Source organism: Tasmannia lanceolata, unplaced genomic scaffold, assembly GCF_043159265.1.
Source record: "Tasmannia lanceolata isolate RefF3 unplaced genomic scaffold, GAP_Taslan_0.1 ptg000002l, whole genome shotgun sequence".
Classification (NCBI taxonomy): domain Eukaryota; kingdom Viridiplantae; phylum Streptophyta; class Magnoliopsida; order Canellales; family Winteraceae; genus Tasmannia; species Tasmannia lanceolata.
The window spans coordinates 20,445,333-20,460,599 of NW_027518679.1; the positions used below are offsets into that span (position 1 = coordinate 20,445,333).

Sequence of the window (15,267 nt, forward strand, 5' to 3'; positions counted from 1 at the left end):
CAATTACACCCCTTAGATTTCAATTTGAATAAGGTAGACCCCCTCTTTTGAAACACTATCAGTGCTAATGAAGACCGCATACCCCCCTCCAAAATCACAGTGGGCCCACATTGTTTGGATGATCCCATACACCCCCCCCCCAGACCCCATAATTTCAAATCTTCGATGCATGGTTTGGATTAATTATTCAAGGGATGATTACAGGGTTTCTTTTAGGGAAAAATACAATTACACCCACTTAACTTTCTTACATTTTCAACTCTAATCGTGACTTTCCAACTCCCATACCCGAATCCAAACACTACCAAAAACACAATGGGCCCACATTGTTTGGATGATTCAAAGCATTAATCTGATGGGCCCTGACATAGATAGGGTGTACCCAAAAGATCAACTCCATAGGATCATCCTAATCCTTCGATCTGTGAACTAACTGTCAACTGAGGGGGTCTACTTTATACAAATTGAAACCTCAGGGGGTGTAGTTGGTGACTTTTAAAAGTCAAGGTTATAGCTGAAAAGCTCATAAAGTTGAGGGGGTATATCTGTATTTTTTCCTTTTTTAAATTTCTATGAAAATTTCAAGAATTCACTAATGATCCAAGGGATGATTACTTTTTTCTTTTAATGAAACGTTCCACCTTTCATTAAAGGACTTTTGCCCACTTCAATCTTTTCATCTTTCTTGTCTTTAGAATCTGAGCCTCCACATTTAACAAGTTTATCCTCGTTCAAGACTTCATCATGATTCTATCTCCACTCCCTTTCAAAATCCATTTTTAGGAAAAGACTAAACAAACAGGGGTGGGATATCATTTCAATTATTTTTATTAGTTATGTAACTTTATATGAAGTGGAAAGGTTGTGAAAGAGGCTGGAAATGTCATTTCCTTCTTCTTATTGGGTGTTGAAAGTGAAGAATTTAGGCCCTTGTTTAGAGTGAAAAAATTCTCTAGAAAAGCTTTGAAAATAAAAAAGAAAAACTTTTCCAGAATTTAGTACTTTTCCACTATTTGATTTCAAGTTTTATTTGCAGGGACCTTTTCCACTTTAATTTAGCATTTCCTCCTAAATCATGGGAAATAAAACATTTCCTTGAGATGCATCAGCTCCAAACTCCACCCATGCTCCATTAACTCGTTTGACCAACTCAGTTGCCAGTTTGTGAGCCACTTCATCAGCAGACGAAGGCGTAGGAAGACCTCGACCATGTTAATAGCGATCGAGCAGAGGAAGGATGAATTCCTCAAGGATTACATCAATCGCTTCAACAACGAAACCCTTGAGGTGCAGAAAATGGACCAGCCAATGGCCATCGCCGCCCTCATGAAGAGCATGAAGGCTTTAAGTTTCGGCTTCTCATTGTCCAAAAGGGAACTGCAGACTCCCCCCAAACTACTCATGAGGGCAGAGAAGTATATCAATATCAAGGAGACCATGTCGGATGGGAAAGTGATAGACGAGGGCCAACCTAACAACAAGTGAAAAACCATGAAGAGCTGAGATCTAGGACAAACCCCAGGAAATAGCCCCGCCAAAAAAGAAGGACTCATTGTCACGGGGTGACAATTTGGTTCATCACATCTCATGTTATAGGCCTATAGAAAGTTCGTGACAAGCTTGAGGAAGTGGAGAACCTTCAAAAAGTCTAGAATTTTGAAGAAGCCTCTGGGAAAATTTTACAAGCTTGTAGACATCTCTAGAATCATGTAAAATATTCTAGAAGCATGTAGATATTTCTAGAATCATGTAGAGGATTCTAGAACTTTGTAGGCTTCTCTAGAATTATTTAGAAGATTCTAGAACCTTCTAGAGTTTCGCATAAGAATGGAAGACTCTAGAACTAGAGGCATGTAAATATCTAGAAGAAGATTAGATATTTTGTGCCTGGAAATTCTTAGAACACTCTAGAAATAGAAGTATGTAGAAAGGGATCTAGAATGTTCCCTTGAGGTCTAGGAGACTCAGCCGATTGGTGGGTTGGTGCATGTTTTTAAATGTTTAATCATCATTTAGGAGAGGAAGGGGCTTAGAGAGTTCTCCTTTCAATTTGGTCCATACCATAGCCGGTGTAAAATCATTTTGGACTTCGTGAACTAGGAGAAATGTTGCTTAACCATTGATTCTGTCACCTTATCAAGCTCAACTTTGATGGAGCCTCTTCCGGCAGTCCAGGCGTTAAAATGGAGGGGTGTTTGGGACGACAAAGAGTAAAGTTTTATTTGTGTTTTCAAGATCGATTGGTTGGTGCATTCTTATGGGTCTGAGATGTAGATTCGTCGAATATTTTGTTTCAACTGATTTTGGGACTCAAAATTAACTCAAAATTGAGTCCAAAAACTGGACTCACAGTTGGTTCTCAAATTCCAAAACAAATAGGGCAGCCTTAGGCACAATCATATTTTGATATTTTTACAAACCATCCTGTCTTTTAGTATTTAAAGAGCTGTCAAAAGGTTATTACATCTCCCAAAAGCTCCTAGGAGCCAATTAGAGAAGAAAAGACAGCTAGGTCTGTGCAAATATCAAAACAGGGTTGTGTTGGTAACATTTCCCCATATAATTTGCGAGATTTTATATGATGAGTGGCTGTGTAAACCCTTTTCAAAAAATCCGGTACACCACTCCATAGGATGATCCAAACTGTCTATCTGTTGGGACACAACATAAATAGCTTGTGCTCCGAAACTCGTTTCCATAGGATGATCCTAACCCTCCGATCTATGCATATTATTGAAACTTCTATAGATCAGAGGGTTAGGATCAACCTATGGAATTGAGTTTTGGAGCACAACCTATTTACGTTGTGTCCAAACAGATAGACGGTTTGGATCATTTTATGGATTGGGCCTTACCTTGTTTTTTGAAAATTCTCACATCATATAAAATCTCGTAATTTTCTTGATCTATAAACCGTCCTACCTTTTAAAAAAAGAAAGGGATAATTACATTTACACCCCCTCTAGTTTTTGACACATCCACTTCAACCCCTATAGTTTAAAAAGTGACAAAGACATCCCCTCTAGTTTCCTTTTGTTTAAGGTTTGCCTCCTCAGCTGAAGGTTCATCTATAGATTGAAGGGTTAGGATGATCCGATGGAGCTGATTTTTTGGGCACACCCTATCTATGTTAGGACCCATCAAATGAACGCTTTGGATCATCCAAATAATGTGGGCCCATACCCGAATCCAAACACTTTGGATTCGGGTATGGGCCCACATTATTTGGATGATCCAAAGCGTTCATTTGATGACTCCTGACATAGATAGGGTGTGCCCAAAAAATCAGCTCCATCGGATCATCCTAACCCTTCAATCTATGGACGAACCTTCAGCTGAGGGGGCAAACCTTAAACAAAACAAAACTAGAGGGGATGTCTTTGTCACTTTTTAAACTACAGGGTTGAAGTGGATGTGTCGAAAGTAGAGAGGGTGTAAATGTAATTATCCCAAAAAGAAAAACCAAAATCTCTCTCCGGTCTAAACCTCAAAAACTTTCGTCGGCATAATTTGGGGCTTTTGTGGAACACCTGAAAGATATTCTGATGCCGATCAAGTGACTCAAAACATACCCACTAGACTATAGGAGGAGTTACAGGGCACAGAGTCCTAACCCAAATGGAGATGGATATGAACCACCCATTATCTCTTTCGTCTTCCATCCTAAGGTAAGAGAACCATCTCTACACCATTCTTCATCTAAGTTTTTAGTTTCTTTTTGTTTTACCTTTCATGATGTATGTTTGACATCTACTATCACTCTCCTAACCATCCTTCATCTGAGGATGAAAACAACTTCAAATATGCCTATTGAACTTATGACCATTGTTTTTTATTGTTAGGTTCCATTTGGTCTTTTAGGCCATGTCTGAGAGCCAGGATTTTTTTCTTTTTCTTTTAATTATAATTTTCTGTCTCCAAGTGGTGAGAATTGGCTAAAAATCAGGAAAAAGTTGATCCTATTTTGAGTAGAGTTTTTTGTTTCCTGATTTTTAGCCATTTCTTAGAGACACTAGTTGGCTGATTTCTACCCAATTCAGCCCCCCTTCCCCTCTCTCAACACTTGGAGACCCTAGTTTATCATTAAAAAAAAAAGATGGTAGCCAAATGTGCCCTTTGTTGGGAAAATGGTTACTTTTTTTTTTTTTTTTTGAAATAGCTGGGAAAAATGGTTACTATTTCGGAATTACAGGCCGCGATAATGTTTTTCCAAATCTGAATTGTGAAGTTAAACGGGATAAAATAAATATGGAAGCGAAATATAAATGACAAATAACACCATAAATTTTTACATGGAAAACCTTCCGGGGTGTAGGGAAAAACCACGGGACCATAGTCTACTTGAAAACTTCCACTATAGTAAATAATGGGTTACAACATCACTTTCATGATGGGTCTCTTACAGAGTGCATATAAAAGTTGTACTTTCAGTGTATGGCTATGAGGAGCTAGTACGCCCTCACACACTGGCTCTCACTATACAGCTATCAGAAAACTGTGTGTCTCTTTCTCTTTCTCTCGCTGCACTGCTCTTGTTAGTGCTTTCTACTATCTGCAGAGCACTTGTGTTTGTGCTTCTGTTGTTTCTTCACCCTGCCTTTTGCCTCTGCCTCTGCCTCTGTATTTATAGGTGAGCAAAGTCGAGTTTGCGCATGCAATCGCTGAATACACTAATTTTCATGCATGCGCCATAAATGAATTTGGCACTGATTTCTGACTTTTGCGAATGCACGCGCCGAAAGTAACCGACTTTCTCGCGTGCTTCATCAAAAGAAGATTTTTCTTCTTCTTTATTAAATATACATTACTATCATTTAAAATCTTCTTTTATCTTGTCCCCCTCTTATTTCTTATACATCACGATCATCATTAATGCAAAAACCCACAACCATTACACCCTCCCATTCTCACCATAAATGTGGTCGGCACTCCAAATGGAAGGGACCCACTCCAACAAATTTCCCCTCACGACCAATTTGGGGGGTCGTCAAATCCGTTTCTTTTCTGCAAGCTTGAAACTTTTCTCTAGGTAGTGTCTTTGTCATCATGTCGGAGCCATTGTTATCGGTGTGGATGTTCTCAAGCTGTAATAGCTTTTCTTCCAACGCATCTCGTATCCAGTGATACCTCACATCGATGTGTTTGGATCTGGAGTGGAACGTTGAATTTTTGCTCAGATGAATTGCACTCTGACTGTCACAATATAGGACATACTTCTCTTGTTACTGGCCCAATTCTTGTAGGAACTTTTTCATCCACATGACCTCCTTACATGCTTCTGTTATAGCAATGTATTCTGCTTCTGTGGTGGATAAGGCAACACACTTTTGTAATCGGGACTGCCACGATACAGCTCCGCCTGCAAAGGTTAATAGGTACCCTGACGTGGAGTTTCTTGTATCCACATCACCAGCCATATCTGCATCTATAAAACTTTGTAGTACAGATTTGCCATTACCAAACATAGACAAATGCTGGATGTACCTCTAAGATACCTGAGTATCCATTTGACTGCTGCTCAATGTTCCTTACCAGGATTTGAGAGGAACCTGCTAACAACTCCAACTGCATGAGCAATATTAGGCCGTGCATACCATGGCGTACATTAAACTATCGACTGCCGATGCATAAGGCACTTTATCCATTTCTGATTTTTCCTTCTCACTTGAAGGACGCTCTTTCACACTGAGCTTAAAGTGACTTGTAAGTGGAGAACAAACTAGTTTAGCTTTGCTCATGTTGAACCTTTCGAGAACTTTTTCAACATACAGTTCCTGAGATAGCCAGATTTTGTGGTTCTATCTGTCTCGGGAAATCCTCATCCCAAGAATCTGCTTCGCCGGTCCCAAGTCCCTCATGGCAAAGGACTTGCTCAACTCTTTCTTCAGCTTGCTAATTTTGGTGGTATCATGACCAATAATTAGCATGTCATCAACGTAAAGCAAGATGATAATGAAATCACCATCTGGAAATTTCTTGACAAACACATAGTGATCTGCAGTGGTTTTGTTGTACCCATGCTTCTCCATGAATGAGTCAAACTTCTTGTACCACTGTCTCGGTGCTTGCTTGAGCCTGTATAAACTCTTCTTTAGTCTACACACGAGACGCTCTTTTCCTTTGGTTTTGGAACCTTCAGGCTGCTCCATGTAAATCTCCTCATTGAGATCACCATGTAAGAAAGTTGTCTTTACGTCAAGTTGTTCGACCTCCAGATTCAGGCTGGCTGCCAAGCCAAGAACAACTTAGATAGAAGACATTTTTACCACTGGTGAGAATATCTCCTCAAAATCAATGCCTTTCTTCTGCCCGAATCCCTTCACAACTAGCCTTGCTTTGTATCGTGGTTGTGAGCTGGCTTCTTCAGTTTTCAGTCTGAATACCCACTTATTCTTGAGAGCCTTTCTACCTTGCGGTAGTTTTACTAAGTCATATGTGTGGTTCTCATGCAAAGATTTCATCTCTTCTTACATGGCTTTTAACCACTCCTCTTTGTGCTCGTCGGACACTGCTTCCGGATAGCTCTTCAGTTCTCCCCCATCAGTGAGCATTACATACTCATTAGGAGAATATCTGCGACTGAGCTGTCACACTCTGGTAGATCTCTTTAATTGAGGTTCTGGTGGGACCTTTTCTACAACCGGTTCTGGATCGTCATCTGGTGGAGTATTGTCACTATCAGCTTCTGGTATAACTCTCACGTCAACGAAATCTGTGGGTGGGGAGACTGGTTCCAGATTAACTGGATGATCATCTGATGATTGCTGCTTCTCATGTTTCTCAAAATCCTCGATTGTCTGATCTTCAAGAAACACAACATCTTTGCTTCTGATGATCCTTTTGCTGACAGGATCCAAGAGTCTGTAGCTGAACTCTTCATGGGCATAACCCAGGAAGATACACTCCTTCAATTTTCCATCGAGCTTGGATCTTTCATCTCTCGGGATGTGAACAAATGCTCTGCATCCAAACACCTTCAGATGGCCATAGGAAACATTCTTGCCTGTCCAGACAACTTCTGGTACGTCACCGTCAAGTGGAACTGAAGAAGAAAGGTTGATCAAGTCAACTGCTGTGCTCATTGCCTCCCCCTCAAATGGAGTTTGGCAGTTTTGCATTTGAGAGCATACATCGGATTCGCTCACAGATGGTTCTGTTCATCCTCTCTGCAACACCGTTGTGTTGGGGTGTCTTTGGTACTGACTTTTCCAGTCTGATCCCGAAGTTTTTCTTATACTCCTCGAATGGTCCTCGGTACTCACTACCATTGTCTGCACGTACAGACTTCAATCGTCTGCCAGTTTCTCTTTCAACCTTCACGTTAAACTGCTTGAAAACTTCCATCACTTGATCTTTAGTTTTTAAGGCAACTGTCCACAACTTTCTGGAGTGATTGTCAATAAAAGTTACAAAGTAGAGAGCACCTCCGAGTGTTCTACTCTACATAGTGCGGACATCAGTTTGCACTAGATCTAGAAGATTAGCCTTTCTAGATGGTGGGGAACTGCGAAATGCAACTCTGTGTTGTTTTCCCATGATGCAATCAACACAAGTATGCAAGGATGTTCCTTTCATTCCCGGCAAGAGCTCTTTTCTGGCGAGAATCTTGAGCCCTTTCTCACTCATGTGGCTGAGCCGCTTATGCCATAGCTCGGTCGGTACTTCTTTCGCCATTGCATTCACTTCACCTCCACATAGCTTGGCTTCTGTGATGTAGAGGGTGTTACTTTTTACTCCTTTGGCTACCACCCTATTTCCTTTGGGGAGCTTTCATTTTCCTTCACCAAAGTATTATTGTAGCCTTCGTCGTCGAGCTTTCCAGCGGAGATTAGATTGAGGCGGATGTCTGGAACATGCCTCACGTCCTTCAAAAATAGCTTGCATCCGATTTTAGTTTCCAAACAAATATTGCCGATGCCGACTATTTTGGATGCACTTTCATTTCCCATCCTTACAAGGCCAAAGTCGCCGCTTGTATAGGATGTGAAGAAATCCTCCCTTGCGTAGAAGGAAGCACCTGTGTTAACTACCCAGGTGGAACTCTGGCATGCGAGATTAACACAGTCATCATCTCGAACAATGACAATTTCATCCGTGGCTATTGCGGTGTCATTTGTTTTGTTACCTTCTTCATTATTTTTGGATTGCTCCACCTTGAACTTTCTGCATTCTCTGATGAAGTGTCCCGACTTGCCACAGTGGTAGCACTTTTTTGTCTCGTATGAAATTGGACTTTGAACGTCCTCTTTGCTGGTTTTGGTTGTAGGGATTTTGACTTTTGCTCCTCCCACGCCGGTTTTGCGTTTCTTGTCTATCAGTGACAAGTGTGACAAGTGCCTCAGGATTATATCCCTCGTTTTTTCGTCGAGATTCTTCATAAAGCATTCTGTCTTTTACCATCTCCATGGTGACCGTTCCGTCAGGAGCTGAGTTGTTGACCGACACAACTAGAGTGTCCCAACTTTTTGGCAAGGAGCTTAATAGGAGCAAAGCGTGCAACTCGTCTTCTATAGTCATCTTCATAGAATTGAGTTGATCCACCATGCCTTGGAACTCGCTCATGTGTTCCGAGACATTAGTCTCGCCCTTGTACTTCAAATTTACAAGTCTGCGCATCAAATTTGCTTTATTCTGGGCGGTTGTCTTCGCATACATTTTCTCCAATTTCTGCCAAAGAACGTAAGCATCGTGTTCAATGGCAAAATTTTGAAAAATGCTTATGTCGATCCACTGTCGGATCTGAGCGGTACACTTCCGGCTGAGCACTGTCCAGTCTCTTTCGGACATGGTTGTCAGTTTACCGTCTGTTGGCGTTGTCGATTTGCCGTCGGTCGAGGTTGTCTGTTTTTCCATTGTAATGGGCTTCCAAAGATCTTTAATGTACAAAAGATCCTCCATCTTTGGCTTTCAGATCGCATAATTAGATGCGGTCAATTTAATCATGTTGCCTGAGCTCTCCTCCATTTAATTCTGCACAGAAAAATAATCTAGAGCAACCAAGACTCTGATACCACTTTGTTGGGAAAAAGAGTTACTATTGTAGAATTACAGGCCCAGATAATGTTTTTCCAAATCTGAACTGTGAAATTAAATAGGAGAAAATAAATATGGAAGCGAAATATAAATGACAAATAACACCAGAAATTTTTACGTGGAAAACCCTCCGGGGTGACGGGAAAAACCACGGGACCATAGTCCACTTGAAAACTTTCACTATAGTAAATAATGGGTTACAACATCACCTGCAGGATTAGTCTCTTACGGAGTGCATACAAAAGTTGTACCTTCAGTGTATGGCTATGAGTAGCTAGTACCCCCTCACACACCAGCTCTCACTACACAGCTATCAGAAAACTGTGTCACTCTCTCTTTCTCTCACTACACTGCTCGTGTCAGTGCTTTCTACTCTCTGCAGAGCAGTTGTGTTTGTGCTTCTTCTGTTTCTTAACCCTGCCTTTTGCCTCTGCCTCTGTATTTATAGGTGAGCAAAGGCGAGTTTGCGCATGCAATCGCCGAATAAACCAATTTTCATGCATGCACCTTAAATGAATTCGGCACCGATTTCTGACTTTTGCGAATGCACGCGCCGAAAGTAACCGACTTTCGCACGTGCTTCATCAAAAGGAGATTTTTCTCCTTCTTTATTAAATAGACATCACTATCATTTAAAATCTTCTTTTCACTTGTCCCCCCTTTGTCCCCTTCTTATTTCTTATACATCACCATCATCATTAATGCAAAAACCCATCTACCATTACACCCTCCCATTCTCACCATAAGTGTGGTCGGCACTCTCAAATGGGAGGGACCCACTCCAACACCCTTAATTTTTTTATTTTATCCTTTATTGAGTTAGTAGGTTAGGATAGTTGATGATGTTTAGCAGATATCCGATATGTACCCACCAAAAAAAAAGATATCTTATTTGTTTAGAAGTGTTTGAGTTGTGTAGGCCTCTTTGATGCTGTTTTGCGTCAATTGTTAATGTGAAAACGTTTAGGGATTGTGAACGCTTTGGAGAATAAGAAAAAGACGGGTATTTTTTGGAGTATTTCCTCTCTAAAAGGAAGCCATTTCTGATGTCTTTTGGGATTCTTCACAACTGGTAATCAGAGTAGTTCATGGGCATGACTAGGAAGCAATAACAACTGAAGAACATGGATTGAAAGAATGGTGAGCTCAAGGACCCGAATGAGAGAGTGGATCGAGTGGAAGGACAATTGTTGCAGCATGGTGATCTCCTTCAATGACTATAGTTTACACTAGATACTCTCTCCCTTATCGTTGGTCGTTTGGCTGAACATTCAATTGCGATTCAAGATGAAACGAGTAGAATTTCGGGTCGAGTTGACATGGAAACCCACGAGGGAAGAACATAGATACATGATGGAGATCATAGATTCCTACCTTGTTTTTGCTAAGATCATTTTTTCTTACTTTGATGGAAGGTGTTAACCTACCAACTTCTCCAAAGCTTAAGCTGTTGGAGAAAGGCGTTATTTATCTTTTATACTTTAACACTCCCCCGCACGTGTGGCCCACTTGGCAAACACGTGGCACATGTGGTCCCACTTTGGGCTGACCATCGCATGTGGATATTTGCTATCCGGGAGGTTTGAACTCGAGACCTTTGGCTCTGACACGATGTTAAATTTAGAGATTTTACTAACACGTGGCACATGTGGTCCCACTTTGGGCAGACCATCGCATGTAGATTTTGCTATCCTGAAGGTTTGAACTCAAGACCTTTGCCTCTGATACCATGTTAATGTACCAACTTCTCCAAAGCTTAAGCTTTTGGAGAAAGGCGTTATTTATCTTTTATACTTTAACAGAAGGGATCCTACCTAGTAGGTTTATAAGGTGAAACATATTTTCTTATATCAGAAAATAGCTGAAGATCAACAGGTCCCATTGGCCTCATTCCAATGGTGCCAATGAATTCCATAGTTTCAAACCTCTCCCATGTCATTGTGGTTTCCACCGTGTCGACTACCTTTTACCTTCGCCTCATTCTTGTCCGACTCTGCATTTTGCCCTACAAAGTCAATCAAAACTCCTTTGACTCTCCCGAGTTATCACCGCGTCAATCGTGCACTCGATCACTTCATGCTAAGTTGACTAGGATTCTCTTTGGCCGCGTTTTGACCCGCATCGATGTTTTAATAAAAACGCTGACGATTTCATAAAACCCCTTAATGGAGCAAGTTTGTAGAGGCCTTATGCACCCGATTCGGACCACTTTAATATGAGAGCTTTGATGTGGCTCTAGTAAAGATATGACAAGAAGGATCCGTCGCAGATTAGGATGGGCAGCATCGCAAGGTTGGAAGGGGGTGGGGAGCAGTGCAAGGTTAGAAGTGGGGTGGCGGTGGCTAGGGCAAGGGTGGGCTGGGCTGCTAGGGTTAGTGTTATTGTTTTGGGTTTTTTTTTGTTGCTTCAGTACTCTTAGAAATCAAACCTAAAGCTCTGATAGCATGTTCGATGGATTCGAATCTCCATTGGAGAGACAGAGAAGAAAGGAAGAGAAGAAAAGAGTAGAGGAGAAGATAAATAGAGAATCCCACTCTCTCATAAGATGTAATATATATGTATCACTAGGATTACATGTTAAATGTCAAGAATACCCCTAATTAGGTATGTAAATTACACCGCTCATAATAGGTCGGATATTCAGTAGATCAAACGTTGCGGGGATATAGTTGCCTACCACCTTGTAAATGCTAGAAGAAGCACAAATACATACTTAGAAATATCACGTAAGCAAGAAAGCCATCCATAATGGCTTAATCACATCGAACAACTAGTGACATGCGTTGTCGGACATGTCTAGAACAATAAAGTCAATAAAGAAGTATAAGGTAATGAAGTATAAGAAAGTACAATGGCTAGTCTCCGCTCTAAGGACCTAGGCTTTATGATACTTTGCTGTGCAATTCAATGATGTTGTCTACCAAATATCATTCTCCACATTAATGAAATGATATGAAATACAAATAATGATATCTTTCCATTTTGTTGTCGTTCCGACCATTTCGGTCGAATTTCAAGAATTTCGGTTGAATTTCAGGAACTTTGGTCAAAATTTCTAGGAAATAATGTCATAAAAGGAAATCATGCAGATTTCATTTCGGTGGAGATGGAAATGAAAACATTTCAGTCATTTCTGGGAAATTTAAAACCATGATCATGAGATCGCAAATAATAGCGCATTAAAAGTTTACCGATGATATCCTCATATTTTTAAACAACAAAAAGTATGAGCTTAAGAAGCTACGGGGAATATTTAAGTGGTTTGAGATAGTGTTGAGATTTAAAATTAATTTTGGAAAGTATAGCGGTTAGAATTAACATGGAAGGAGATATGGCGATCTTTGCTAACCTAATGGGATATAGCAGAGAAAACCTTCTCGTAACATATATTGGACTCCTATTCTAGATCCTCTTCTTGTGAATAAGTTTGGGTTACTATGTCCCATGCATATTTGTTGTCTTAAAGAAAAAAGAAGCTTGGATCGATTGGATGCAAGAGCCAAAACATCTCAATGATATTATCTCTTTGCCAGTGGGATGGAACCTTGACGCAGCTCATAAGCAAAAATCAGCTTTAATGAGGACATAAACAGAAGTGAACCGAAATGCATGGACTGAAATGCGGTTCTGGAATTCAATTTGACAGCGAACTAGATATCTGAACATGTATGAAATTCTATTTTGGAAACAATATTTTTGTAGGAGAGATCTGATCTAAATTTTAGTATGAAATAAGAAGTTGCATGACAGATCTGAACTTCAATTTGTAAGCAAACTGTTGTAGGGGATCTGGATTTCTGATCTAGTATGAGCATCAGAACTGACTTAAACAAAAACACTAAATTGTAGTAGTTTTTTTTTTTCTGAACTGTATTTGAGTAGAAACTTGAAGATATTTCAGATCTGAAATATACAGAAGTAAATTGGTTGCAATTTTTTGATCAAATGTATAAAAATAGAGATAAAACCCTAGAAGTATGAAATAAGCCAACTGTCTACTACAAAATTAAGATTGAAAGAACAGAAATACATTGAACCGTGAATGCGACAACTGCAGGTTCTGCAAGTTCTACAAACAGATCACACACTGTCTTGATGATTTATGGACAACAAACCAGAAACAGAAGATGAGAGTGAGGACAAAATGCAGGTTTTGATAGTGTCATGGTTTTAATTTTAAACGATTTTTTTTTAAATTTCGCTCATTTTGGCCGAAATTTTATAAAAAGACCAAATTTCAGCTGAAATCAAACCCGAAATCTGAAATTCACAGATTTAGGTCCCAACCGAAATCCGACTAAAATTTCATATTTCGGATAAAATTTAAAACCACGGATAGTGTCAGGCCATATTCTACACTGAGTTTCAGTTATGGAGAAAAAAGAGAGCAGAAAACTGAAATCGAAAACCTAAAAAACTACAAGTTTGCAGTGTGATCAGATCACAGATTCAGATTTGCTGTTTTATGGAAAATGACAGTAGAAATCTGAAACAGAGAATCGAAAAGACTGCAGATTTGCAGTGCTCTGAACTGTGGTGAATATCAACTGGGCATAGATCTGCTGAATTCAGTTACTAATGTTTATGAAATTTTAGATCTGATGTAGAGTTGTTCAAGGAAGTAGACTATGGAGTGTAAATCTTACCATAATATATCTGGTTAAATCTATGAATATTTCACGTTTGGGCACACTTGAATTGGCCGTGGGTCTGAAATGGTGTTGCTCTATTCGGTTCTTCAACAGAAAGAAAATTGAGGTTCCAGTGAGGGACTCCGGAATCAATCTAGCACTCAAAACATGAAGCTGAACTGCAGTAGTTCAGTCGCCTTGCATTAAGCAAGGTTCAATCAAAGAGAAAATCTTCAAAAAGATAGCGAACAATTTTCTACAATTCCACTTCTTCCAAGGAAAAGATTAGGACTAAAACCTGTCTTCTACACAAACTTCTTACAATCCAGAAACTGAAACTCAACTAAAAAAAGACTAAAATGAAAAATGACTAAAGAAGCTTACACTAAACCTTTACAAAATACAGAAACTAACTATTCTAGCTGAATTAACTATTGTGAGCTGCATAAGCTGGAATTAACTGTTATGAGCATCTATTCGTTTCTCTTATGTTTGATCAAAGCCTTCAAAGCACTCCTTTGCTGTTTTTGAAGCCTCTCAGATCTTATGATATGTTTGGGATGATCCTGTCTCTTCAAAATTTGTCTGGCACTGCGCTTCCTCTGCACAATCCTCTTCACTTGATGCTCTTGCATCAATCCTCTTCTTTGGGGTCTTTAACCTTCTTAGTTATGTAATTTCTTAGTGGCAAAAGGGTACAACCAAGAATATGGGCTTGACTATGAAGAAACGTTGAGTCCAGTTGTAAAAGCTGGCACTATTACAACCATTTTGGCTCAACGCATGTTGCAAGAAATGGCCCTTAGAGTTTCTTCGGCTACCAATAACCATCATAATCGATTGAGCCCATTCCAAATAGTGATTCCAAACTGTTTACCCTCAAATCCTTTATTACTTTCTCCTTTCATAAGCATTATTAAAGAAACGTCACGTGAATAAAATATAGACAGCCAATAGAAAACTAGAACTCACTTTTTATAGTTGGAGGATACTCCCACTTGTTGTCTATTGGCATCACAACTTCTTGAGAGTAGGAAAAATTTCAGATCTGGATTTTAGGGTTTTGTTGGATATCGTAGTATATGTGCGCACCCTCTTTATGGGGGGTATTTATGTCTTTGCATGTTTCGGAGCTACATATATATAAATAAATATGTGCGTGAGGGAGATCTCCCTAATTCACGATTTCTCCCCAAAACCTTCTTCTTTTCTCTCTTTTACATGTTCGATGTAGCCGTAACATGGTATCAAAGTTGTGTCGCGATTGAAGATTGAAGATGATCGTAGATCGCGATTGAAGGTACCTCGACTCACAAGCCCTAAAAAAAAAAAAAAAAAAAAACAGTTCCTCTCTAAACCTAACCTAGCAATAACCCTAAATCTCCCCCTGCGCGCCCCCCTGAAAACCCAGCAGCCCCCTGGTTTGCCCCCTCTGCGTGCCCCCCTGAAAACCCAGCAGCCCCCTGGTTGCCCCCCTGCGCGCTCCCCTGAAAACCCAGCCCCCCTGCGATCCCCCTGGAAACCCAACTGCTTCACTGTTTGCCCCCCCCTGGATAACCCAGCCTCTGATTTCCCTTCAACCCGTATCCCTACTTCCATTCTT

General features: G+C 40.2%; 1 protein-coding gene across 6 annotated transcripts in view; it reads left to right on the forward strand.

Moving 5' to 3' along the window:
- The window catches only part of LOC143885226 (protein ZINC INDUCED FACILITATOR-LIKE 1-like), a 77,953-nt gene that overhangs the window by 943 nt on the left and 61,743 nt on the right, over positions 1 to 15,267 (forward strand). The window lies entirely within an intron of this gene.